The sequence below is a fragment of the Falco naumanni genome, chromosome W (assembly GCF_017639655.2).
Source record: "Falco naumanni isolate bFalNau1 chromosome W, bFalNau1.pat, whole genome shotgun sequence".
Lineage (NCBI taxonomy): Eukaryota > Metazoa > Chordata > Aves > Falconiformes > Falconidae > Falco > Falco naumanni.
The window spans coordinates 25982535-26008835 of record NC_054079.1 but is presented as its reverse complement, the minus strand read 5'-3'; the positions used below and the strand labels follow the sequence as shown (position 1 = coordinate 26008835).

Sequence of the window (26301 nt, the reverse complement as noted above, 5' to 3'; positions counted from 1 at the left end):
CCATCTGTGTGTTTGTAAAGAGCAATACTATCTCCTTGCAGACTTAGCAAAAAAACCTCTTTCAGTTTCCTATGTTTCCTTTTGGATCCTATTGTTAGCTCTTCACTGAAGCTCTTCTGGCTCAGTTCATCTGTATCAGACATGAGGGATAAGAAGGGCACACAGATGTTTTCTGCTGTGTCTTGGCATTAAACATGCCTGGTTCTTTCTTCAAAGGCTCTCATGTGAAATAGCCTGGGATACCCTCTTGTATCAATAAAACGTGTTTCTTTTTCTCCAGTTATTGTTATCCTCTGCATGATAATAAAATAGTCCCTGACAATGTGTAAGGTGGTATAAAGGCTAGATTTGTACTGCAAGATATTTAAAATGTAGTGTGACAGCAAAAGTCAAGATGAATGTTAAACTCAGCTTGCAGCTCACTTTAATAAATAGATTTAGAAGCTGATTTTGTTAGGATCACAGCAATTTCCTCTTTATCACATTCAGACCAATTTAAATTAATTTAGCTGAATAGGCACACAGAACATAGTTACCATTAGCAAAGAAGAAGTAAAAGAGAGAAAGACTAACCAGTAGTCAGCTATCAGTAAAACTGGATGCATGAATTACTTAAAACTGTCTCCTTCTACTCTTCCCTGTAGTCATACATATAAATAAGCACATACCATGCAGCTGTGCTTTTTTCAGTCTTCAGAGCAGAGGTAAATTTTGCAGAGGAAAGTGTTTCTGCATTTCAGGCAGCATGGAAGAAAGGACAGAGAGGTCAGTGGGTAAATTGCTGCAAAAGTAGAAAGTGGCACTTATGCAAGCTTATTATGAAAAAAAACAACCACAAACCAAAACCGCACTGGGATTCCTGCAGTACTTTTTTAAACTTCAGAATTTCAAACATTTTATGCACCTTTAAGTAAAATATGATCCAGTGATAAAGTACAATAGTGAATTGCTGTGTTTTTCAGCCTGCTTTCAATGTTTTCTTTACCTTTGCACATAAATGTCTACTGAGAGTTAGAACTACACATTACTACCCACCTTCTAGGTTGGTATTGATTAAAAACTTAAGAAAGGGATCTTTGCCAAATCATTTCCTTTACTGGCTCATCCCCAGTGAGGTGTCTGCAAAACATTCCAATTACGTTTTAGACACAGAGTCCATGTTCTGATATGGATGTGACAATCTATGGTTCATAATGATGGCATGAACGCATATTACTGGATGAAAGGAACATTTTTTGTGGACACTCAGAATGCCGCTGAATATCAGAAATCTAGTCTGTCCTCTGAATAAAGTTCAATGTCTTTGCATATTTCAAGCTCCAGTGAAAAAAATGGATACTTTGTCTCAGTTTTCTGGCTTACTCCTGAAATACTAGTGAACTTAGTTCTGAATCCCACCATCCCACTGATAGCAAAAATCTCAGTAAATTCAGTAAGAAATTGGACTTTATACGTTTTGTCTCCATTATGCTGAAATGTTTTAAGTATTGCCTACTCTCATGATTGGAACACTGACTTGATATTTCACTTATTTCTATAGCCAGATGTAAAAGAAAATGGACACCACAATTAATTCAGAGGTTTATCAGTCATTCAGAAGAGTTATTTATTTTTTTCATTTTGTGCACCACATGTATCAGCTTCCCTAGTAGTAAAGCAGGTTGGGGATGAAACTGGTTCTAAAGCAGAGGTCCTCAAACTTTTTAAACAGGGGGCTGGCACGCGGATTAAGTGGCAGGAAGTCATCTGCGGCTGCTTGGTTTCCCCCCCCAACCCCCGGGGGGGGGTGGGGGGGTGGGTGGGGGGGTGGGGTGTGTGTGGGGGGGGGGGGGGGGGGGGGGTGTGGGGGGGTGGGGGGTGGGGGGGGGGGGGTGTGTGGGGGGGGGGGTGTGTGTGTGGGGGGGGTGTGTGTGGGTGGGGGTGGGGGTGGGGGTGGGTGTGGGTGGGGGTGTGTGGGGGTGTGTGTGGGGGTGTGTGGGGGTGTGTGTGTGTGGGGGGGGGGTGTGTGTGGGGGGGGGGGTGTGGGGGTGTGTGGGGGTGTGTGGGGGTGTGGGGGTGTGTGGGGGTGTGTGTGTGGGGGGGGGGTGTGGGGGGGTGTGTGTGGGGGGGGGTGGGGGTGGGGGTGGGTGTGTGGGGGGGTGGGGGTGGGTGTGGGTGTGTGGGTGGGGGTGGGGGGGTGTGTGAGGGGGTGTGTGGGTGTGTGTGTGTGGGTGTGTGTGTGGGGGGGGTGTGTGTGTGGGGGTGTGTGTGGGTGTGTGTGGGGGGGGTGTGTGGGGGGGGTGGGGTGTGGGGTGTGGGGTGTGTGTGTGTGGGGTGTGTGTGTGGGGGTGTGTGTGTGGGGGGGGGTGTGTGTGGGGTGTGTGTGGGGGGTGTGTGGTGTGTGTGTGGGGGGGGGGTGTGTGTGGGGTGTGTGTGTGTGTGGGGTGTGTGTGGGGGTGTGTGTGTGGGGGGGTGTGTGTGGGTGTGTGGGGGGGTGTGTGTGTACGTGTGTACGTGTGTACGTGTGTACACGTACCAGGGGGCCGGATTGAGGACCCTGGGGGGCTGTATCCAGCCCGCAGGCCGTAGTTTGAGGACCCCTGTTCTAAAGCAAGCAGCCTCCCATTTCTCTTCTCTGTGATGGACATGAACCTGGAAGGCCACCACATGAGAATGAGGGTCCTAGATGCCAACCACAAGGTCCAGAGGTGAGGTCAAAGATCCATTTCCATCTCCTTCCACCTTTGTTTGGTTGCCAAAATCAGTACATGAGGTAAACAAGCCTTTTAGTCTAGCCACATTCCTAACTGCCAGTTCTGCCACAACTCAAGAGCTGCTATAAATCAAGAACCTCTGCCCCTGTACCAGAATGAGTGTATGTTGGATGCTGTGAGAGACCATATCTCAAACTGACTGTCTCAAAGCTTGTTAGCTGAGCTCCTGCAAGACTTAACTCCAGTTGTGAACAGATAAGGAGCCAACAGCTTCCTGATATCAGTTTTTGGCCAGGGTCAACGAAAGGCCACACTGCTGTGAGGACTATGCCTAGACATGGACTCCTACTGACGCAGTAATCACATGTGCCCCATGGAGGAATGCAGTACGTGCCATTATCTGGGAAACGACTCCCCTGAACACCCTATAAAAGACTGTGCCACCAAACAATAAGTGGCAATCCAGAGACCCCCACCACTGACGTGAATGGAGACTACGGACTAATGGGACGCTGCTGGATCCATGGTGGTGACTATCTCTTGCAACTCTATCCCAACTGCTTGCTAGATTTCCTTCTTTCCTATCTTTCCCTCTCTTTCCTATCGCTATTTTCTCACCACAACATGTGAATGTTTTGTTTATATAACTTCCTTAATTAGCAGCATTTGACCTCGTTTGTGTCTTAATCTCACTCTGGGTATAACAACAAATCTTCCCAGCTTGAGTCTTCCAGGACCGGAACAGATGCAAATCATTGTGAGGTTATGGCTATTTATCACTGTTCCACAGATGGTATTTTCAGTTTGGGCTGAGCTCTATCAATCCCAGCAATGCTAGTTTTTGAACATTATGCAAAAACTTCCACGTAGAAACAAGGTATAACTTCCTTGTAGCTGTAGGTATCAATTTAAAACCTTGAAGACTTCATTGACCTTCTGCTGCATGTGAGTCTCTACTGAAAAAGGGATGACTTACTAGGTGGAGTTGGCAGTCAGGTATTTTCTGTACTATTTACTAGCTATTTGAAGACTGTACTTTTGGCTAACTCCTGTGAAAACTTCTACCTGCACATGTCTGTTGGATGAGTGACCATAAGGGATCTTCTGGAAATGTGACTTTGTAAGTGCTTTTTTTGAGTTTTCTATGATGTGAGCTCTGAGGAGCTCTGATGATTTTGAGAGGTCCCTTCCAATCTCAACAACTCTGTGAAATACTTTTTGTAAGTTGCAGCTACAACCAGAGCAGTCAGTCATTGCCCTCTGTCTTCTCAGTTTCTACAGCTCTCCTGGACAGCCTTATCAGTTAACTGATAAGTTTCCATCTGGGAAAAACAGGCTACCTAGAGCTTTGATTAAAGGAGTCATTGGATACAGTATCTGTAGAGAAGAGTTTCAGGAACTAGGTCTGCCCAATTTCTAGTCTCAGAACTGATGGAAAAAATCATGACATGGATAAAGAAGAGCATGGGCATTCCCTGTAAAAGCTAAATTCATAAAGAAGTCTTCCCTTGAAAGCATTCCCATTTGTGCAGTCATCGGGCAGTTCTTTAAGGCAGTTGGATGGCAGTTGTACTTTATTTTGTTTTTCTCCCCAGTTAAAAAAAAAATATCATTTGATGTTACATGTGCTCCTAGGGTCTCCCTCTCCAGGGTCATGGTAGTAATAATACTGGCTTTAGGAAAGGAGGAAATTTACTTTCTTCTTCCTGGCTGATTTTTTTTATTATTATCAGGGTTATGTACAGAAAGAAGTCTGTGGAGAAGGCATGGGGAGATGATGCCTTCAGTGATTTGGATTTGGGATAAACAAACACAGACACATGGTGACAGGCATATCAATCTGAGAACAGGTTCTGTCAGCTGTAAAGACTGATTTCAGAGGATTATTAGCTGAAAATTGAAACTGTGCAGTAGGAAACTAATGGCATCACAGTAAATCTTTGGTTTCCTTGGGGGACCTTTTGAGAGTTCTGGTCTCATATCCATCCATGTTCAAGTGACCAGTTCAGTGAACAGGTTCTTGCAAAGTCTGATGATATTGTTTCTACTTGGCTTTCCATCCTTGCTGTTTCTCCCACAATGACATAGAAATATTGAGTATTGGCAGGGATAGCTTTTATACCTGACTAATTCACAACTGGAATTTTATATTTTACTGCTCAAAGGGGAGTGCAAACTTTTAGCAAATTCAACTGGGGAATTTGCTTTGCAGTGAACCATCTCCTACCCTGAACTGCAATGAAAATACCACTTTGGCTGATAGAGAAGAAACTCATTTGCAGTTTTGTTCCTTCCTGTGTGTTTTATTTTGCAATGTAGATGTAATCCAGCCCCTAGTTAAATACACATGCAAACGTACAATTATTTGGGGTATGAAAAAACTTTTGTTAAACAAAACAAAGTGCTTCTTGGTTCATTTAAAAATAATCATGGTGCTTGATTTACATATGCTTTGGAACATCCTCAGAATATCTGTTCCAAATCTAGGATTCCAGCTACTGCATCTGAGACAGTCAGGTTAAAAACTGTAATACCAGAAGTATAAATTCTAAAGCTTTTCAAATTCCTGGGATTCCAAAAACTTGCATACTTTTATAACTTAGCTTTTGCATGGTCAGGCCCTGAATGCCTTCCTTGCCCACTGACTTGAAAGAGATGAATGCCCTTACCATATTAGCAGAACAGAGAGCTGAAGGAATTCAGAGCAACCCTGGAGAACCATTACAAATTAAGTCATTAATTTGCTTCACCTCTGGAGATTAAAATAATTTTTTTCAGTTAGAGTCCTTCCTACTACAGCTACCGTTTCAAAACTACACTATTACAAGGCATGGCCACCTCTTTGTTCTATTGTCTTTAAGTCAGTGTAGAAAAGGGGTATGCACTTACTAGCTTTCTAAAACAGGTATTTGAGTGCAAAGCCATGATACAAGTTACCCTTGACCTGGCTGCAGATTGAAACAGGATGATTAAAGAGTTGATTGTGCCCTATAAAGCCCCATGACCACTGTATTCCCCAGTGTCCATTCAGGTTTGCCAACTTTCAAGGTGCCCAATGCTAATGTGGCTAGAAAAGGAAGGTTGAAGGATGTGTGAAGTTTCAGGATCTCAGCGGAATATCAAAACTGTCAGTTTTGTTGCATTTTTAAATTCTTCCTTTGAGTTAAAGTTTAAACATGCTGCATGTACTAATTTTTTTATACACCATGTATTAATGCTATATATATAATGAATGAATTGGAAAGCTGATGAAATGTGTCAAGGAGAAATGAAGCCTCTGAAGTACTGGCACATTACTGACACTGGCAAATACTGTTACTGGCAAATAAAGTAGTTTCACTGGAAATATACCTTTCACATACACCTTCCACACTTTTGTCTGACCTTTTCTATATGACCCTGCCTATATGACTTTTTCTAATTATATTTGTTCCTGCTATCCTGTAATTGTTACTATCACCTTTGTGTAGATCATTTCCTGTAGTGGTTTGTAAAGCTGCTCCCAGTCCAAATCTAAACACCCCAAAACTGATAGAGTAGAAGTATTCATAGAACAAATGAACTGTTTGCTCTCTCAGACGAACAGTGGCTTCTCTTGTTTTTACATGGTAATTGACAGCATTGTGACAATTCTTGAAAAATCATTATCTTAATGATTAATTTTAATCAGGCTAACATGGAAAAAACTCAACTCACTATTATATCTTTAACAGTTCAAGGGAAGCGATCTTCCCTGTTACTGTTGGAAGAAAATGAAAATAACTAGTTAAAGGTTAATGAGATAAATAACTTGCTTTTGATCAATCCTTTCTTACACAGTATCATGAAATAGCAGAACTTCTTGCTTAACTCAGTAAGATTTAGCATATTTGTTTAAAAAAATTCAAATGTAGCTGATTTTAAGGCAACTTAAACTGATATGTATTAGGAAAAGTGCCAGAACTGAGAGCTAAATTGAATAAAACCTGATGGGAATCAGAAAATTATCTAAAATCTTAGTATTTCGAAAGGAAGCAGAAAGATGGTCCTAAAAATTGAAGTTTGTCAATAATGCCCCAGCCTCTGCCACTGAATCTTCATCCTTCATCTTTTAGGCCTTGTCAGTTCTTCGTTTCTCAGCTAATACTGCTGAAAACCAGTTACTGTCAGTCCTGAAGATGGCTGGATTTACATTTTTAAAACATCTCAAAAGGTCTTTCTTTTTATTAACTCAAAAGACATGTATATGAATGGTTTTGTATATGAATTCAATATTTTGTATGAAAATGTAGGCACTCTCTCTATTTTAACCACAATATAAATCAGCACAGAAAACAATGTAGGTTTTGGCATCTGTATCATGTTAGTTTTGAATGATGAATACATACTAAGTTTAGGAATTACAAAAGCTGCTTGTGTGGTATGTTACAGTTTTTCCAGTGTATCTACAAGTACTTGAGCTGTCCATGTCCTAAATTCTCTGTTATGCTCCTTGGCATAGCCCATTGGGATTTCCCACTAAGCACAAGGAATCTTCCCTTGAGATTCATCTGCCCAGGAGTGTACCACAAAATGATAAAAATGGACAGCTATAGGGAACAATGAGACATCATCTTATCCAGAACTGTTCTGAAACAGAATCAGATATCCTTGCATGTACTTGACAGATATATTTTTCTGAACTGTTCTCCAAGTTATCCAAGAGATACTACAGAATACTGAAATAGCCTATTCCAGTTTTTCAACACCTTTTGATTAGAATATTTTCCTTAATATCCAACCAAAAAGTTTTCTGTACTTACAGTAAGATTTCTTCTGATCTTTCTTCTGTTTGCATGAGAAACAGTTTTTCATTATTATATTTACAGTCTTTTATATATCAGAGGGCTACAATCATGCCTTTCTTGGTCTTCTTTCTTCTAAAGAAAACAAAATCCTCAACTTTCTTTGTAACTTTTTTTTTTTAACACTCTATACTATTCTGGATTCTCCCAGGTAATCTACATCTTTTCAAAAAAGTATTTTTTAAAACTGGATGCAGAATACAATCTCAGGCCTCTCAGTCCCGTTAAAGAAGGTAGATCAGCCATCATTCAGCTGTGTTGCTTTGGATGTACTGCTTTCTGTATTTAGTTTAGTTTATCTTATGTTCCCTTAGATGTGTTTCTCCCTATCCTTGGTTCAGACCTATTTTAGTTTAATACTGAGTACAACTGTAAAATGCTGTCTAGTTTTACTGATTAGTTAAATATAAGAGCTTCTCTTGTGTAGAAATACTTCTTAAAGATCAAATTAATCACACTACTGATGTAGTCTAGCTAGATAATTTCTAATAAAGGTAGGATATGATATATAAAAGCAAGTGAAAACGTTCTCCATTCATTTTGTAACACTTCTCACATAGGTTCTCCCATTTACTTGAGTGTGGGTTTTTTTCTTTGGATCAAATTCAGGTATCTTTGGAAGGCTGAAATGACATTTTTAACAGTCATTACACGTGTTAAAAAGGGTTCATAGCTGATAAGAAACTGAGAAATTAGTTAAGGATTTTTGGCACAATCCTATTAGAGCACACACACAAAAATCACTTAATCCAGTATCTTACCTCCAGCACTATCCATGTGCAAAATCTTGAGAAGAATCTACAAGAAAACCATGATATAAAGAATTATGGTACAATATGCCCAAAGGGAAATTGCTTATTCATTGAAGAATGAGGTCCCAAATTTTGGGTGGTCTATAACAGACCCCCACGAGGGTATCTGCCTTGTTTGCTCTCACTCTGATTCTTACCGATAAACACTCAATCCTATTGTCACCATGTCGTGGTTTAACCCTGGCTGGTAATTAAGTACCACGCAGCTGCTCACTCAGAGGGATGGGGAGGAGAGTTGGAAAGGAATGTAAAACTCGAGGGTTGAGATAAGAACAATTTAATAATTGAAATAGAATGAAAATGAAAGAACAATAATAACAACAATTACAATAACAATTATAATGAAAAGGGGGAGGTAAAGAATAACATCCAGAGGGAAAGGAAGAAAGAAACAAGTGATACACAATGCAACTGCTCACCACCTGCTCACCGATGCTCAGACAATCCCCCAGAAATGATCTGCCTGCCCCAGCCAACCCCCAGGTTTATATACCAAGCATGATGCTCCATGGTATGGAATACCTCTTTGGCTAGTTTGAGTCAACTGACCTGGCTGTGTCCCCTCCCAATTCCTTGTGCCCCTCCAGCCTTTTTCACTAACAAGACCCAAGGAACTGAAAAGTCTCACATCAAAGCCAAAACACAGCACCATACTAGCTCCTAAGGAGATAATGAACTCCATCCCAGCTGAAACCAGGACATACCATCATTCAGCTCTAGGTAGTCAAAACACTCCCTGACATACAGAGCTACCCTGCAGCGAATGAAGAGACGGGACGCAGCTTGATGCAAGCAAGTTGTCCGTTTATTAGTGATTTTCTTACAATTATATACGTTTCTATCTTCTACATATTACACACTGATTGGTTAAATCTTAAGCGTAAAAAACACTGATTGGTTGACATTTAAGGCACACCGTTAAAACAATAGGAACTGATTAATTTACCTTGTCATAGCAACAATTTCTATTCTAAGATTAGGGGGTTTCTTCCTACGTGACTTTCTTAATTAATAAAATTCCTTATCGGCACTATCCATTCCCTTATCTGGCTACTTGTTCCTCTTTATCCATCTGGTTGCCATCTCAACTGCAACGGCTCAAGAGTCTGCAGTTAGCTTGCTCCTTTGTTCCCAGGGCTTGTGCCCTACAAGTTCTAACATGTCTCTATTCATCAGGCTAACAGTACTTGGACTCTTGTCCTTGAGGCCTTGTCCTGCACTACCCCACTGCCTCTCCTTCCTTGCCTATCCCTTCTGAAGAGTTTATAGCCATCCATTGCAGCACTCCATTCATGTGAGCTATCCCACCATGTTTCCGTGATGGTGACTATGTCATAGTCTTCCTGCTGCACAATGGCTTCCAGCTCCTCCTGCTTGTTGCCCATGCTTCAGGCATTGGCATACACTTCAGCTGTGCTATTGATCTCACCTCCAACACTACCATGCCACCCCCGGGCTCATCTCTAGTGAGCCTGGGTTTATTCCCTCCCCCCTTTATTAGTTTAATAAACTAAACTAATTTCCACAAGTCAAGTCTGTTTTGCCCATGATGGCAATTGCTGAGTGATCTCCCTGTCCTTATCTCAACCCATGACTTTTTTGCTATATTTTCTCTCCCCTGTTCAGTTGACCAGGGGTAGTGATAGAGCAGCTTGGTGGGCACCTGGTTTCTAGCTAGGGTCAAACCACCACAATTTATTGAAGTGTAACTTTTGCATTTTTCAGTGTTCCTTCAGGTAGGGACATTTAAACTGAAAGTTCACATCAACAGGATGCTCAAAATTTGTACACACCTATTTATCAACAAAATCTGTATATGTAAGTCATGTTTCCTCGTGCCACTATGCACATATTGGAACTTAGGTCTGTCCAAGGTACATATTTAAATTTGACTTCCCCTTATAAGCCATATTACTTGTACTTACAAATGTTTACACAAAAGCTGTAAAAGTAAATTTGAAGTGGATTACATCCACTTATAGCCTCAGAAGAAAATTTTTCCCTAATGTATGCCTGATTCATGTAACAGGTTTCAATAATTCTTCCTGTTTGGCTTAGGAAGATAAAGCATGAGTTAATGGGTGGAACATAAAAAGTAAATCATAGATCTTCCATTCTGCTCCTTATTGTCTCACAAAATTTCTTTGTTGATCTGAGACAAATAATTTCAAAAGGTGTTATACTCTTAAAATTGAACTTTATAAATAAAGCTTTTACAATTCAATTTTCATAAAAAGGGGTCAAGTCTGAGAAATGTTAGGGAACATTTGTCAGTGTAGTTTTCACTTAACTATATTGCTCCTAACAAACCACCTCGTGAACTCTGTCCTGACAGCTTTGTCTTAGTTCCCCACTCGTTCTCTCCCCACATATTCCCACAACTCTAGCTTAATATTTCAACTGATTTTACGTTAAAATTTGCATTTTTCCTTTTCTTAGTCTGTGGCCTTTTTGCACTAACCACTAGCTGTTCAATGTTCTGCAGATCTAATCTGCAGCTCTTGGTGCCATTGAACAGGAGTATGTAGTGACCAAGCAGCTCTCTAAACAGAAAGGGAATGTTCATTAGCTGATAACAAGCAAAGATCTATTTCCCCTAGAATCTTTCCAGCCCTTACAGGGGAATGAGGCATGCCTAGTTTATTCATACATTTCCAGCAGCCTTCCCTATTTAAGGTAATGCTCATCTTGCATTTAAGCTTGGTTTTGAGCCCCTGGCTTTTGTCCTAGTGACTGAACTTACCCCTCCCAGCTGTGACTATAGTTCAGCATAGGTCTCAGCTGAGATGTGGTAACTGACAGTACCTGGAGTTTAACCAAACAGTTCTTCTGCTTTCCTTCCCCACCATGCCCTCTCCACTCCTAGGAGGAAGCCTCTGGTATCTGATGAATGATAGGAATAGCTAACAGATACATGTGCTCAGGTGCAGCTCCTTATCTGCCTTTTGGTTTGCACAGAAGAGTTTTGTAGGGCAGCCAGATCCATCCCTGATCATTTGGCCTCCCACATCTCTTGTATTTCGTTTGGGGAGGAAGGCAGTCTGTAGCATACATTTAAGTGCTTACCAGTTTGAATTAAGGCATATTTTGACTCAACCCCAGTCTTTCACCTTGACTTAACAGATGGAAAATAAACTTTTCACCCTTCATTCTTCCTCTACATGAATTTTCAAATCCTTTCACTTTTCAGGAGTCCTTTAATCTGGATTTGCAGGTATTGACTTTTCTTAACTGAAAGCGGGGGACATGTGGAGACAAAATCATAAAAACTTAGTAGTTTTAGTATTATTAAACTCTTAATTATTAGCTGATATCTGACTATCAGGAGCCTTTCTTCTCCTTGTCTGCGTTAGCCCCAGACAGCTGAGTAACTGACACATTCCTCAATGTTGGGAAAGTACGGCAACTTGATATTCATCATAGCCTCAGATTTCTGTTTATCATTACTCTACACTAGACCCTTAACAAATAAAAAGGAAAACAACCTGTGTTTACAGAGGCGATATGGTCTCCATTTTTGAAAGAGGTTAGATTTCCCACTTAGATGCTTAAACAAACAGGTTGCTCAATGTGATGAGCAGCCACGGAAAAAATACTCATAGATGTTATAGCATAAGCCTAAAACAATTAGATATTGAACACAAAGTTCTTTGGAAGATGAAGCCCTAAAATCCCAGTTTAGCTCTATTTAAAGGATTAGCTCCATTCAGCATGTCTGAAACCCTATGCATACTACATAGAAAACTTAACTGAGGTACAGGTAAAAGCTATGAACTCCTGAAACTATTAATATAGTTGTTTATGTCCTGCTGTGGGCAGAATGGCAGAACCATCACTTAGGTTTCACAAGCCAACTGACAACACAACCTTCCCATGCCAGTTATGAGGCTGAAGGTATGTCAGTGTAGAATCACTGAGGTTACTTCTCCCCTTTGTTATTCCCCTTTTTGACCCTCCTAAATTCAAAATTGGTTTAGAGCTAACAGGACTTACAATTGTGTAAACAAAGGACATTATATTAGCTTGTATAGCAGGTATGCTTGTTTATTCTGTCCAAGGAAGAGCCAGTAATAGCATTTTTATGACATCAGAGGTGAAGGAAGCCATTCCAACTAATTATTGTTTATAATGAAGTATAGGCAACTGATCTGTGTAATTGTTCTAAGAAGTCACAGTTTGCACAGTATGTTTAAACAATGTATGACTATTAAGGGCAACTTTGAGGATGGATTTTTAATTTATCAGTGTGAGTACTTTCCAGAGTTTATCAGAAGCAAGGCCCACAACAGTGAGGATACAGAAAATTTTCAGGCTTGTATGTACTTAGAGTCCAGCTGAGTTTGTAGGAGCAATGACGAACCCAGTCTAATGCCCAGTAATTTATGAACTGCATAAGAAAGAGTTAATGGCAGGCATTGCCGATTAAGATATCAGATTTCCACTGATATATACCTGTTTTCTAAAACTTTGTGCAAGAGACATTAGAACCTAAATAATATTTCTGATATGTTCTTTTGATTTTGTTCTACTTTATTCTCACGTGAGTATTTGCAATTTCTAATCAGTGATTTGATGAAACTATAATACATTGTAAGTATACAAACACTGAAAGCATAACTCTATGGCTAAAGGGGGAGTTAAATGTGGGGATTAAATGACATAACAATGTTTCATGTGAAGAATGCTAAATGTCTGTCCAAAATCCACCATTTTTGTAAGTGAAGATTAAATTTTACAGGAATTTGGGAGCAGATTAAAATTAATTTAACCAGCCTTCTAAGAAACTGTATTTCTAAATTTCATTTTGTTTACTTAAATATTTTTACTAAGCCTTCATACTTTACATTAAACCTTACTGAGAACTTTAGCAGAAACTGGGCTATAAAGAAGGCAAATTAATAACAGCTCATACCATTAAAATCGCAACTGTTTTCACCACATGTATTTGGTCAAACAATCACTGCATTTTTTCTCTAGCTTGCCTTCTGTTTATATATATGAATTGTTGAATTTTACATGTGTGCTGGGTAGTTAGTAGATAAGTCAATTCATGTTTAACTGGTAGTTGTGTTCATCATGTTACTAAACACAAGACTGCAACTTTATATAGGCTGGGGAAACATCAGGGCTATGGTGTGGAAAGGATGTCTGTTAGCTCTCTACTGCCTTGCATGCCATCTGTTTTGCAGACACAGTGCTACACTACTGTAATGCTGCTTTGCTATCCAATAATTAAAAACTAGATGTGCCTTTCACCTTCTGTACCCTATAAACTTCTCCCGCCTCCCTGCCCCATTGCCCCGAGTCTAAGCCCAAACTACCTCCAGGTGATCCATTTTCTCCTCAGTGACTACAGATCAGGAGCTGAAATCAACTCTCCTTAAGGCCTCCAGCCTTTCAACAATGCCCTTTGCTGGGAACACTACTACCATTTGCAGCTTCCTCTATATCCATTCAGCTCCTACAGCATGGGAAAGGTAAACAGTGAGGCCATGGTCATTTTATCATGCCAGCAAGCCACTGCCCTGGTCAACTGCTGACTATACTAGGGCTGTCCCTGGCCCAATTTAAATCCTTGCAAACCATCCTCGAAAATCAAGAGCTTTTCATCAATGAGAGGATTTTCCATGAGAAATTGACAATAAAAAGTAACCAACTGTATTTGCTAAAAAGGCACCAACTCACTGAACTCGGTCCTTTTGCTTTAATGCTCATGTGAATTTGAGTCAGATCATGACAATCTGACTATCCTGTGTTATCCAGGATATCAGGGTTGAGGCCTTTCTGGCTTTAATATCTATGAATCTACAATTCAACTCAACGTTTGTTATAATTAAATATCACACGTGTGGATTTGGCTTAATCTCAGGGAACGTTTCTAGATAATATAGAAATTTGATGTGTATGTGAGCTTCATCCCATATATATGAAACTGCAGATCAGCTGAGGTCATAGACACAATGCAGAGACTAGCAAACACTTCAGTCTGTCCTGCCTTATACTCTGCGTGAGTCCTGGATTCTCCTGCCGCATATCCCAAAGGTGAACTCAACATGATCACTTCTAAGCAAATTTCATGCTGCAGATTTCCACTCATGTCAACCACCTACATGTCTTATTTCAAAATACTTGTGTGAAATTATCTGTTTTGTATAGATGCAAACTGAAACCGAAAGAAATGTTCATATGAAAATTTGTACCAAAATACCAAGATTTACTTAATCTAAAGCAGAGCATGATCCTATTCTCAAAAGTCAGCATATTGACCTTGACATTCAGATCATATATGAGAGTGGATGTCACCCTGTGCATAGAAATGTTTTTCTCATTGCTAATGATGGACAACGTATGCTTTTTCACTTCCTTTTCTGCCACACATCTAGACACGTACATTTGTCAGCCTGAGAAGTTGTGTTTTAATCAAAGGATAAGTGGGGTGTTTTGGGTATTGTCACACTTTCATTGTGTGGTAAATGTCCATGACAGGGGTTGTTGCCTTTTTATTGCAAGACAAATCAGTGATGTAGAATCTGTGTATGTGTTGGTGTAACTCATTTTATCTCTGTAAGTGTTCTTGCCCTTGAACACAATGCCATGCACATATTAACCTAAACATGACTGAACAGCTTTTAGAAAAAAATTTTACTTTTACAAATTGGACCTCATTTGGATATAGTAAATTAAAGACTACATGCATTTGCTGCTTGTCACATATCTCCTCCCAGAAAATTTACATCAAACATCAACAACATAACATTTTTCCAAAAATAAAAGTATATTTGTATATTTAAAAATAGAGAAACAGAATCTTAACATGATTAACTAAACCTTACCTCCTACTCTAACTGTATCAAGATAGGTGTAGAACTACTCTATTTTTCATAGGAGTGTCTGAGGTATAAAAAGGCTAAGAAATATTTCTTCTTTCCATGCTAATGAGGAACCTGTATCTCTTCTGTGCACTCGAGTGAAATCAAACAGAAATGCTGGCCTAGCCAACTAGAAAATCAATTATTTACAGTGCTATATGCAAATATCTAGAATCAAATTTTTTTTATACCCGATTAGGGAGCTTAATTGCATTCATTTTTGAAAGCCTATGAACCTGAGCTCCAGTTTATATGGTATTTATACATAGAAATTAGATAAATAGCTTCATACTTAATGCCAAGAGAAATTTTTGTATGGCTCATGGATCTTTTACAGTAGGAACTTTAAAGTATCTGTGAGCATGCCTACATCAGACTATTTGTTCACATTTACTGTTTCTGCACTACTTGATGTATTTTTCTTTGTGAATTTACTTGCCAGTTGATGTGACTTTTCCTGTCTGCATTCAAAAAGGTTCCAGTTTGTGTTTTTCTGACTAACGTTTGCATATATGTATCTGCAATTCACAGCAGTCCTCCAGTGCTTTACCATTCTCTACTAACTTCCTGCTTATTTAACGATGTGCATCCCAATGATTCTTCTACTTTTCCATGCCTGGGGTGCTGTTTCAGCATCCAGGATTGTGGAGGACAAATCTCACCGGTCTAGTTAGCAGAGCCCTTGATACTGACAGAGCTCCTCCTTGAAACCCAGGATTTCTTGTTGACACAAGAAGATGTTGAGTACATCTATGTAGAAATCTGTGGAGGACAAATGAATCTTGAGCCTCTGAACAACCAAAGGGATGTTCTGTTTCAGTGCAGAAGATAGACAGTATGGCAGAACTGTACAGCAACCAACCACATAAGGAGGCATTTCTTGTCCAGTAAAATTTTGGAGGAGTTCACCTGTTACTGAAATCTCGGAATGAAAAACTTATCGACACCAATGTGATGCAGATAATCAGACACTTCTTTATTGACGGCTGGGTGTGTGAGTGAGTCCTCTCACTATCAACGCACACCAAGTCTCAAAATTAGACACCATATATAGAACTTATTCATGCATATTCATTAAGTATTAATGCATAACCATGATATTTCCCGTAAATCATTAACATATTCTCCTCCTATATCCGATTCTGCGCAGTAGAGCTTAGAAAGGTCTAGAAATGGGTCTGGGGTATGATTTGGGTAGGTGGTATATGAGTCGGTGGTCGCGATCTCCCCCTGCCAGAATTACCTTTTACTAAATTTCACAGTTTCTTGGCAGGTAACCACAAGCTGTTCCAGTCAACTCTCCCCAGTTTCCATTCATCTCATATTCTGACATTTCAATACACCTTCTATATACAGAAGGCTGGTCAAATACAAAGAAACCTTTCAAACCCTAAATTTATTACCTAAGTTTTAACAATGGTTCCAGCCTATTCTTCTAGCCGTGATACGGGATGTACAGAGGATCTCATAGCAGCTTTTACTGTGCAACTATAAGTTTCATTAAAATATTTCTTATCCTTCTATATTTCTATTCTATAAAATAATTTTATAAAATCAAATAATCTATCAAATAAAATCAATCATTCTTAACTTATTAGCAAATCCATACACACCTGGTTCAGTATTGTTGTATATCTCTCCAATCTGCATTATCTTGTGAACAATCTCTTCTAATAATGTTAAACACAAAAATGTAACATCCAACATTGTAAGGGCTGCCTGCAGACATGCAGGTGCAATTACTGACCTGCTCCCATCCAATCCACTCTCCCCTTTCCACAAACTCAAAGCCTGTGGCTACTTCATTGTTTGACTTCTAACCATGTCCTACTGCACAGTGTAAAGCCAGATGCTGGTGTTCACTAGTCCAGACTATGACTTCACACAACCAGTATCAGTATGTGTTACAGCACTCTCAAAACTAGCAGGCTAGCTGCATTAAGGTCTTTTACCATCTCATACCAACATACCCTTCATGCCAATCCCTCTGCTGCCTTCTTCTAGGCTCTCCTCATCCAGAGCTAGCTAGCAGGCTGACTCTCTCTCTTCATTGACTGCCCAGCCTCTTCACAGAACCAGCCACAGCTGCACCTTATCTACATCAGCCAACCCACTGCCCCTGAAGCCAGTCCACAGCTGTATATTATCAATATTAATTAACCCAGCTTCATTCCTCTACAATTCCCCCCCCTTTTTTTTTTTCTTTTTAATATTTCATACCTTATGTTTTTAACAATCATCACAACCTTTTTACAAATAAACTTATCAAACAGTCTGGAAAACTTGACCCTGAACTCTTTTTTTCTTCTTAACATTTCATGCCTTATGTATTTAATAATCATCACAACTTTTTCACAAATAAAGTTTTCATACAGTCCAGACAATTTGTCCCTGAACTCATACACATATCCCTTCTTCCATTTTATCTTGGGCTTTTCAGCTTCTGGGAGCTGATCACCTTTCTTCTCATTTGCTTTCTTAACATTTAAGATTTTGTTTTCTTCAGAGTGGGGTTCTGATGAACTTATAGTACCTCGTCCTTTCACCTCTTGGGACACACTGGACAGTAACCTGAATGAGCTTTCAACAGCAGCAGATCTAGAATACAGCACTAGTACATTACTCCGTCTTCCAACAAGCTTCTCAACATCCTTGTGGTCGTTCATTTCTTCTTTGACTGGAGACACCTTTAAGGAGCACATAAACACCGGCAAGAATACCACCAGGCTGAGCAGCAGTAGCAGCAACGGCAGGAGCCGCTCGCGGCACTGCGCTGCTCCCGTGCCTTCCCCCAGCACAGCCATCACCACTGTCTAGCCGGACCCGCTCTGGACCTGCCGCCGCTGCCGGCTGCTGCCACATCTGGCCGTGTACTCTGCCGCTATCGCCCGTTACCCTCAGTCTCTTAACTCCACGGCAGTCAGGCTTTTTTCTCTTTAATCCAAATGGCTCACCTTTACTGGTGTCTGATCCAGATCCCCAGGCTCTTCCCGCCTATCTCAATGTGATCTGGATCACAGGCTATCCCCTCCTGTCTCTGCTTCGTTGGGCGCTGCCGTCACTGCTCAAAACTTCAAACATCCCCTGGCACAGCCATCACCGCTGTTGCCGCTCATTACACCCAGTCTCATAATCTGAAGGGCCTCACAGGGGGCACCGATTGTCACAGCACTCTCAAAACTAGTTGGCTGCATCAAGGTCTTTTACCATCTCATACCAGTGCAATGATCCAGTCATGTATGTGAGTCATTGAGAATACTGCCTGCTCAGAGGTGAAATTTTCTATGCAGCACCTTCCTCTCTATCCCCAGCACCTTTCAGGGCAGACAGAGCTGCTGGTGATGGAACATGACCTTCTGCTTGAAAGTGAGGTTTTGAGCACACTGCTGAACTCATTGAGAGAGACTAGTAGAAAGCTAGACCCTCCCCAGATTTTTTATCTTTTTCAGTGGTTATAAAGATTACATGTTAGATGATGGTAAGTGGATTTTGTTTGTTTGATAAGAATGTTTTTTTAACAACTGATTTGATTCTTGTAAGACAAAGTACCCCAGGCTGAGAGCACAATGAATGGCTCATAAAAGCATTTGCTTTCATGCACATCAGCAAAATACAGTGTATACAGTGGTCTCTCCTATCAAAGCAATATATTTAAGATACACCATTCTGTGAAAAGTAATTCTCTTTTCCATTAAGCATAATTCCCATGCTTAAAAGATTTGATGAAAAAAGTCTATTTTCACATTCCATGTAGGAACACAAATCCTCTCTGAATTTGTTGACCTTGCCAGTTGTCATCTGGGGAGGAACACCTCTTGTTCTTTGCCTCCATGAGAAAAAACTTTCCTTTGTTCTCATAAAGTAGAATTCACTAAAACTAGAGTGAGCGAGCGAGCAAGCATGCACAAGGGAGGTAATGCTCAAAGTCATCCACTTAAGCACTCTCCTGTTCAGTCCCTTAAATGCACACTCTACTGTCAACATGTAGCTTCTCAGGATAAACTAATACACCTTACTGTGCAGGGCTCTTGCTTAAAGGCTTTCAGGGGCAAGGGGAACAGCAGGTATGCTTTTTTTCCCCAAAACAATAGCAATGATCTAAACACTGTGAGCATCCCCCGTGGTTTTTGGATCAATGTCCTAGATTTTTCTACACATACGTGAGTTTGTGACTGGTGTTGGAGAAGCTGCCATGCTAAGCAACCAGGCCATCAAAAAAAGAGAGAGAAACATCTCTTTAACCACATTTCTTTAGAACATTTCATCCTGGTGCAGCAGGCGAAGTGTGGGTACATGGGTGCCATTAATACATTAGTATCACATGGGAACAAACAGGTAAAGCCACCAAGAATCTCCTATGCCTTCTATGTTTTATGATCCATGCTGCTGCACTGCTGCTATAGCCATAAGACTGGCATGGCAGAGATCCTAAGAACAGAGATCTTCATAGTACTTATATTTTTGTAGTCTTCGCTAAGCATGATAGATCTGCAGCACAGTGCTTTCCCAGCATGTCCTGCCTTTTCCCTGTGCTCAGAAAAATAAATTATTTCAGAAATAGGTCATTCCTGTTTAGGATTCTTGTCTTCTACCTGGTGCCATCACCTCATTTGAGCTGCTAAATGACCCATCAAAATGGTGTGTGCTTTCTATAGCTAGATCCATTCAGTGTGATCTCAGTCTTTTTTGTACTAGAGACTCCTAGAGGCATGAGACAGAAGAGTTGCCTTCATTCTAGCTGACAGCAACTTGAAAATGCTTTGGTACGCCAAAAAGAGATGAACCAGTGGAAATGTGTAGTTTGACCACAAGTCTTGCAATTCTGGCTGATTCCAGCTGGCTCTGCTATATAATCACAGCACACCACAAGAGAGGATCCAGAACACAGACAGCTAGCTCACCATCTGGAAGTACCACCATAGGATTCCTGCTCAGAATGCTGTGCTTACTTTGAAATAGACCCCTGCTGTCTCTATACCATTGTTGTAGAAATTAAGTATGAAACAGCTGGCCATGTGGACACAGTTATTGCAGAATATAATTTCTGCAGTAGGATAGGAAAAAAGGTCACTGAAAATGTCCATGTGAAATGAGTTCTCCATATGCACATGACTTTGTCAGCTTGTAACATCTGTTTTGGAGGTGGAGCTCAATTGCTTTCATTGTGGTCTCTTGCCTCACTAGTAAATGTCAGCAGCAATGTCAAGAAAAAATCATGCACTGGTTACAGGGATAATAATGGAAGATAATGATAATATGTTAAACTTTTTAATGAGTGTGCATTCAAATGTCGTTACAGAGAACTGTTGCTCAGGACAAACTAGTTCTTCATGTCTGAGCTCCCCAAGACATGTTTAAGAAATTAGTCAGCTTGTCAAGATAAAGTGAGTTATAAAATAAAACATTTTTTCCATTGGACATTTTCAAGTAGTTTAGAGAAGAGCTTGTTTCAACTCTGTGCTCTAAAGGAAAAGTCAAAGTACAGTAGGAAGGAGAAAATGCTGAACTCCTTAGAAGAGTGACTTAACCCCAAAGAATGCCTAAGTATGAGGAAACTGAAGCAGGCAAATATATACAGATGGCTTATTGTTTGTCTGGATCTGAATAACACTTATGCTAACCGAAGTAAAGCTTAATAGATTTGGATCTTTTTCAAGGCCTGTGTCTGTCTGCTTCCACCATCATGCGTCCCTGAAGCCATGAACTATAAGTCAGACTGCCCATGAAAGGAAACTGTGAAGGGTTATGCCAAGACCCTTGAGAGTCTGTGGCTGCTATACTAATCACAGTGTCTAAACTCAAGGACCACAGGTTTTCAGTTATCAGAAAGGGGTGATTAGGCACCAAAATCAGAGAAAGGAACAGAATGATCATTTTACTGTTCTCAGCGATCTCAGTTTTGCATTACCTGAGATAGAGAGCTTCTGGTTGCACAATAAGGTAATAGCTTTCAATCAGTACTCAGTAAATCTCTGCCTGAAGAGAAGGAGCTGGATCTAGAGTTGATTTAGATCAGTACTCCTACAAACAGACAGGCTTGCCTAATTGCTATAGAATGCATTTCAAATACTCATTAATGAACACACAGCAGATTTAAGAAACAGCTATACATTGAAGTCTGTGCACCATAAGTGGTGCCTGGATGATTTGCATGTACTCCCATTAGATATAAAAGTAACTATTTCTCCAGCCTGTTTTTTAGTCCAGTTTCTTAACCATCTATAACGTCTTTCTGACAGTTCATCTGACACTCCACTAATAGCTTTTGAATGTGTTGGTTGATTTCAAGCACATTTCATAAAGGGGTTCCTCTTCATTTCCTGAAAATCAATTGATTAGTGCCACCACCACCAAGAGAAAGGTTGCAGGGCAATACCTGTTTGGATTAGAACACATTACAGCAGGCATGAATTTCTGCATAAGCAGGCATTAGAGAAGGTGGGAAAGAGAGGAAGTACTGGGGAAAATGAATGAGATGTTTTAAGGTAAATATGAGAGCAGTGATTTTGTGAAAGGGTCAGAGAGTCAGGGTTATTAAAAGGGTAGCATAGCATACTGCATAATGTAACTGGCATTCATTAGTTCTGCTCATGAAACAATTCTTAAAAGCTGAAAGCAACATAGACATGTTTAGATTAACTTCTATATTTTCTGCTGATTGTAAATGTTCTATGTTGCACTTTATACAAAGCAAGCCTCCTGGACAACTTAAGCTTTTTCAATTAGAGCAATATACCATCTCTCTCTATTAGTACTGTGGGAATATGTCCAGCAGACAGGAAATAATATTGATGCTAACAAAAATAACAGCTGTAAATTTGATCTAAGTTTGATCGTTATCTCAAAGTCTTCAAGAACCATGTTGGGTGCCAAAAAGGACTGTCCATGGTTTAACCCCAGCTGGCAACTAAGCACCACACAGCTGCTTGCTCAATCCCCTCACAGTGGGCTGGGGGAGAGAATCGGAAGAATAAAAGTGAGAAAACTCATGGGTTGAGATAAAGAAAGTTTAATAGATAAAGTAAAAGCCACGTGTACAAGCAAAGCTGAATAAGGAATTCATTCACTACTTCCCCTCAGCAAGTAGGTGTTCAACCATCTCCAGGAAAGCAGGGCTCCATCATCCATAACGGTTACTTTGGAAGACAAACACCATCGCTCTGAATATCCCCTCCTTCTTTCTTCTTCCCCCAGCTTTATATGCTGAGCATGACGTCATATGGTATGGAATATCCCTTTGGTCAGTTGGGCTCAGCGGTCCCAGCTGTGTCCCCTCCCAGCTTCCTGTGCACTCCCAGCCTATTCACTGGTGGGGTGGAGTGAGAAGCAGAAAAGGCCTTGACTCTGTGTAAGCACTGCTCAGCAGTAACTAAAACATCCCTGTGTTATCAACACAGGTTTCAGCACAAATCCAAACCAGAGCCCCATGCTTACTGCTATGAAGAAAATTAACTCTACCCCAGCCAAAACCAGCACAAATGGTTAGCACTTCAGCTTGATTAAGGGTAGGACAGTCAGCATCAACTTTCTGTTTCATAGTCTGCTGTCCTGACTATCGTTCTCCTTCTACTCATGTGGAAGTGAGAAGTATTTTAAAATTGTAAAATTATGTGAGAAACAAACACCTCCAAAATTCCTCCTGGAATGGCTAGACAGATTTCTTATGACACAAGGTGCTGGCAAAATCAAGATACGTTGCTTCATGTTCACATACTCTTGTGAAAGCTCTAAATCTGGCTTAAAAACAAGTATTTTTTATCTGAGAAAAGCATCCTTTATCAGTCAGGCTTTGCATCTTTCTTTGTATTCTGCTCTGGCTCTCTTAATGAAATTGCAGGAGGGGTTCTCACCATACTGAGTAGGAGGAGAAGGAAACTGCAGGAGATTTTGCAGGTCATAGAGATATTCCAGCAATGCATATCAAGTCAGCAGTAGTCCTACAGTATTCCAATCACCAAATACAACTCTTTGGAGATGTGCTGAGTCACAAACGAGTTGGAGCAGTAGGAAGCTGACAGTGATCTGCCCTGGGACAGAGTTACAGTTGTGGTCATTGCCAGGCTCATACTGTAGCTGTTAACAGTGTTGAAGTATCTCTCTCAGGAGAGTTCTAAAAGATATATACAACCTGCAATTTTTATTTTGTTGTTCTTTGTGTTAGGTGTACTATGTACCATGCAACCTTCACCTAGACCCATTGTGTTTTAGCATAGGAAAAAAGTCCAGAGAGACAATTTTTTAACTGTGTCATGTCACGGCCCACTTTCAAAACCTGACTATGTAATAGGCTCTAATTTGCCTTTCAAAAGTACCCAAGGCACAGGAATATCTGACAGAAATATTCTGGAAATCCATTATAGAAAATGCTATTTTTTCACAGACACAATTCCATTAATTCAAATAAGAATCCAACATTAATATAGGTATTATGGTTTGTTTTTATACATGAACCCTTTACTTCAGGACACAAAATAATCACTAATACAGATTGGGAAAAAATTCTCCTCTGGAAAGGCTTTAGCTGATGAGATTTTCCTCATCTTTCTTTAAACTATCTGATCACTGCAGAACACAGGGTAAATGCTATGAATTAAAAAGATCCCTCAAAAAATCTGATCTCTTTTTCATTATTATTATTCCTCTGAGTAATGCATATATTTCTCACCAGAGATGATAAAAATAATCATGTCCCTCATCAGGAAGTCAGCCTCCATGGTTTCCTTTCCCAGCTATAGCTATAGAATTTCTTTGATATTAAACCAACATCCACATCCAGGCTTAATGAAACCTTGTTTCAAGTGTGACCTTATTGACTTCATAGTAATTATTCTTACTGCCTTATACAAGGGAAGAAGTGAAACCTCAGACAAATTAACCTTCCCTAGTTTTGTCTTTGATGCTGAATGCCAGTGGTCAGACAGTTTGGCTGGCATGTTTTCCTCAGTTTTAAAAATGCAAAATATCACCTTCTTTAGAAGTCCCCCTCCCCATCTGAAGATTTCCTCAAACTGTTGCAGATTATCTTAAGGTTTACTGAATCTTTCTATATTTTGTGTTTGTGAAACAGCTATAGGAGCATCTTGATTTTAAGGAGTTAACCTCCATGTTAGAATTATGTTAGCACTTATTAACCAATGACGTATGAGTTGCTGTGCTGCTTGTTATCCGAGACTGTGTTACTTGAAGTCCCTATTCTATAGACCAGAGGTCCTCAAACTACAGCCCACGGGCCAGATACAGCCCCCCAGGGTCCTCAATCTGGCCCCCGGTATTTACAGACACCCCCCCACCCCTCCCCCCCGCCGGGGGTTGGGGGGGGAAACCAAGCAGCCGCAGATAACTTCCTGCCACTTCATCCACGCGCCAGCCCCCTGTTTAAAAAGTTTGAGGACCCCTGCTATAGACCATAATAACCTTACTCTCTAGACCATAACCAGAGTACCTAGGTTCTATTGTGTATAGGATGAGTTATTGGACAGCTTGGCAAGGCTGATATCCAGCCTTCCAACTTGGCAACAAAACTTACTTTTAAGGTGTCCTGAAGTGAACTACCTTCATTATAATACTAAAAACCACGCCCACAGGTCAAGAAGACCCTTGCCCAGGTGAAGACCCTTCCCCTGTACAAACGTAGTAACAGAAGAGGATGACACAGCAGATATTATAATTATATGCAAATTTCTAACCAATCATTGTAACTGGGAGTGTATGACCTTGTAATTTTTGTGTATAAATGTAATGGTGAAATTTACACAGGTGTGCTTGATCTGTGGAGATGACACCAAGCACCCAGTGCTGCAATAAAGGAGTGCCTGCTTCTTAATACTACATTGGTGTTAAGAGGTTTGATTCCCGATTTTGGTGACAAAACTAGCTGGTAGAGTGAATTTTCAATGTTTTAAATCACTGTTACTGCAAAAGTGAGAAAGAAAAGCAGGTATTTGAAAATGCCTTTTAAACAATGTTATAATGGATCTGTTCTCATAAGTGAATGAATTAGGATATAGAACTGGTCTGAAAAATTCCTTATGGGTTTATAAGTTGCAGCAAGTCTCTAGGGAGTTTGATTCTGAGCTATAAACCTGCTAAAGTACACAGACCTATGCAATGTAGACAATGTTTGGGAGCTGATAACTTTCCACAACAAAGACACCTCTGATACTGAAACCCAGACCTCTCTTTTTCTGTTTCCTGTGTTAAATCACACTTAGCATAGGCTTAAATGTAAGGTAATAATGATAATGTTAGGAAGAAGGAAAATTCCAGGTAGTAGTAGAAAAACAAAAATAAGTGTAGTAGTTCTCAATTTAAGAAACTTAAGATGGCTTCTTCATTGTTTCCTTTGATTTGCAAACTCCTGTATAAATTATTTAATGTTCATTAGTGTTTTGCAAAAATATTTATCCTTCCCTTTCCTTGTCCTTTTCCTGTTTATTTCAATGCCAAATGAAAAATGATGACTCCAACTTACACTACCATTCAAAATTGTTATTGTGGAATGAGCCTAGGACAGCACACTTGATCATCCACTCAGTGCATGGATTTATATTGGCTAGCTTCAGGCCAACAGAAATGATAAATGTTGAACCCAGCTTTGATTCCTTCCATCAGTATAGACCTTCAGCTGTTCCCCTCTCCTGCTCCCTCTCATACCCTCCCCATATTTAGTGATCCATATGCATGAAATCTCTGAACCCCAAATATCTTTCAGACCCCTCCACCCCTCTGTCAAATGTAGTTGAAATAAGCCAGCTGATTCAAAACTTGCCACTGATGGACAAACTATTGGAGTGCATAATCCCATTCCTTTAGTAAACCAGGCAAGCACAGGGGAAGGCATTATGGGACCCTTAATTACAGAAACCCTTCCTTCAAGTTTTACCTTGCTACAAAACTCTTGGTTTAAAAACTGAGTGTTTTTCAGTAAAAAATGGTGAAGGTAATTTTACTTAATACATTTCCCTTGCCTTTAAGTAATTTCTTTGTTGCATGCTTGAAAACAGCTATTCAAAAGAAAAAGGGCTATTTTCCTTGCAGAAAATACTGTTTTTTCGAAGAGGGTCCCCCGTGGAGAGTCGGCCAAGTCACGACAATCACACCAATA

At 40.2% G+C, this 26301-nt stretch overlaps 2 long non-coding RNA genes across 2 annotated transcripts; one reads left to right on the top strand and one right to left on the bottom strand.

The window, feature by feature from the left end:
- Positions 1–2552: 2552 nt before the first annotated feature.
- Positions 2553–25025, top strand: LOC121080336. Its single transcript, XR_005825326.1, has 2 exons — positions 2553–3222; positions 24782–25025. It is a non-coding gene; the product is annotated as an uncharacterized LOC121080336 (long non-coding RNA).
- Positions 2588–24863, bottom strand: LOC121080338. The gene is made up of 3 exons (XR_005825328.1): positions 24780–24863; positions 14006–14012; positions 2588–2598 (listed from the first exon to the last, which is right to left on the bottom strand). It is a non-coding gene; the product is annotated as an uncharacterized LOC121080338 (long non-coding RNA).
- Positions 25026–26301: the final 1276 nt, after the last annotated feature.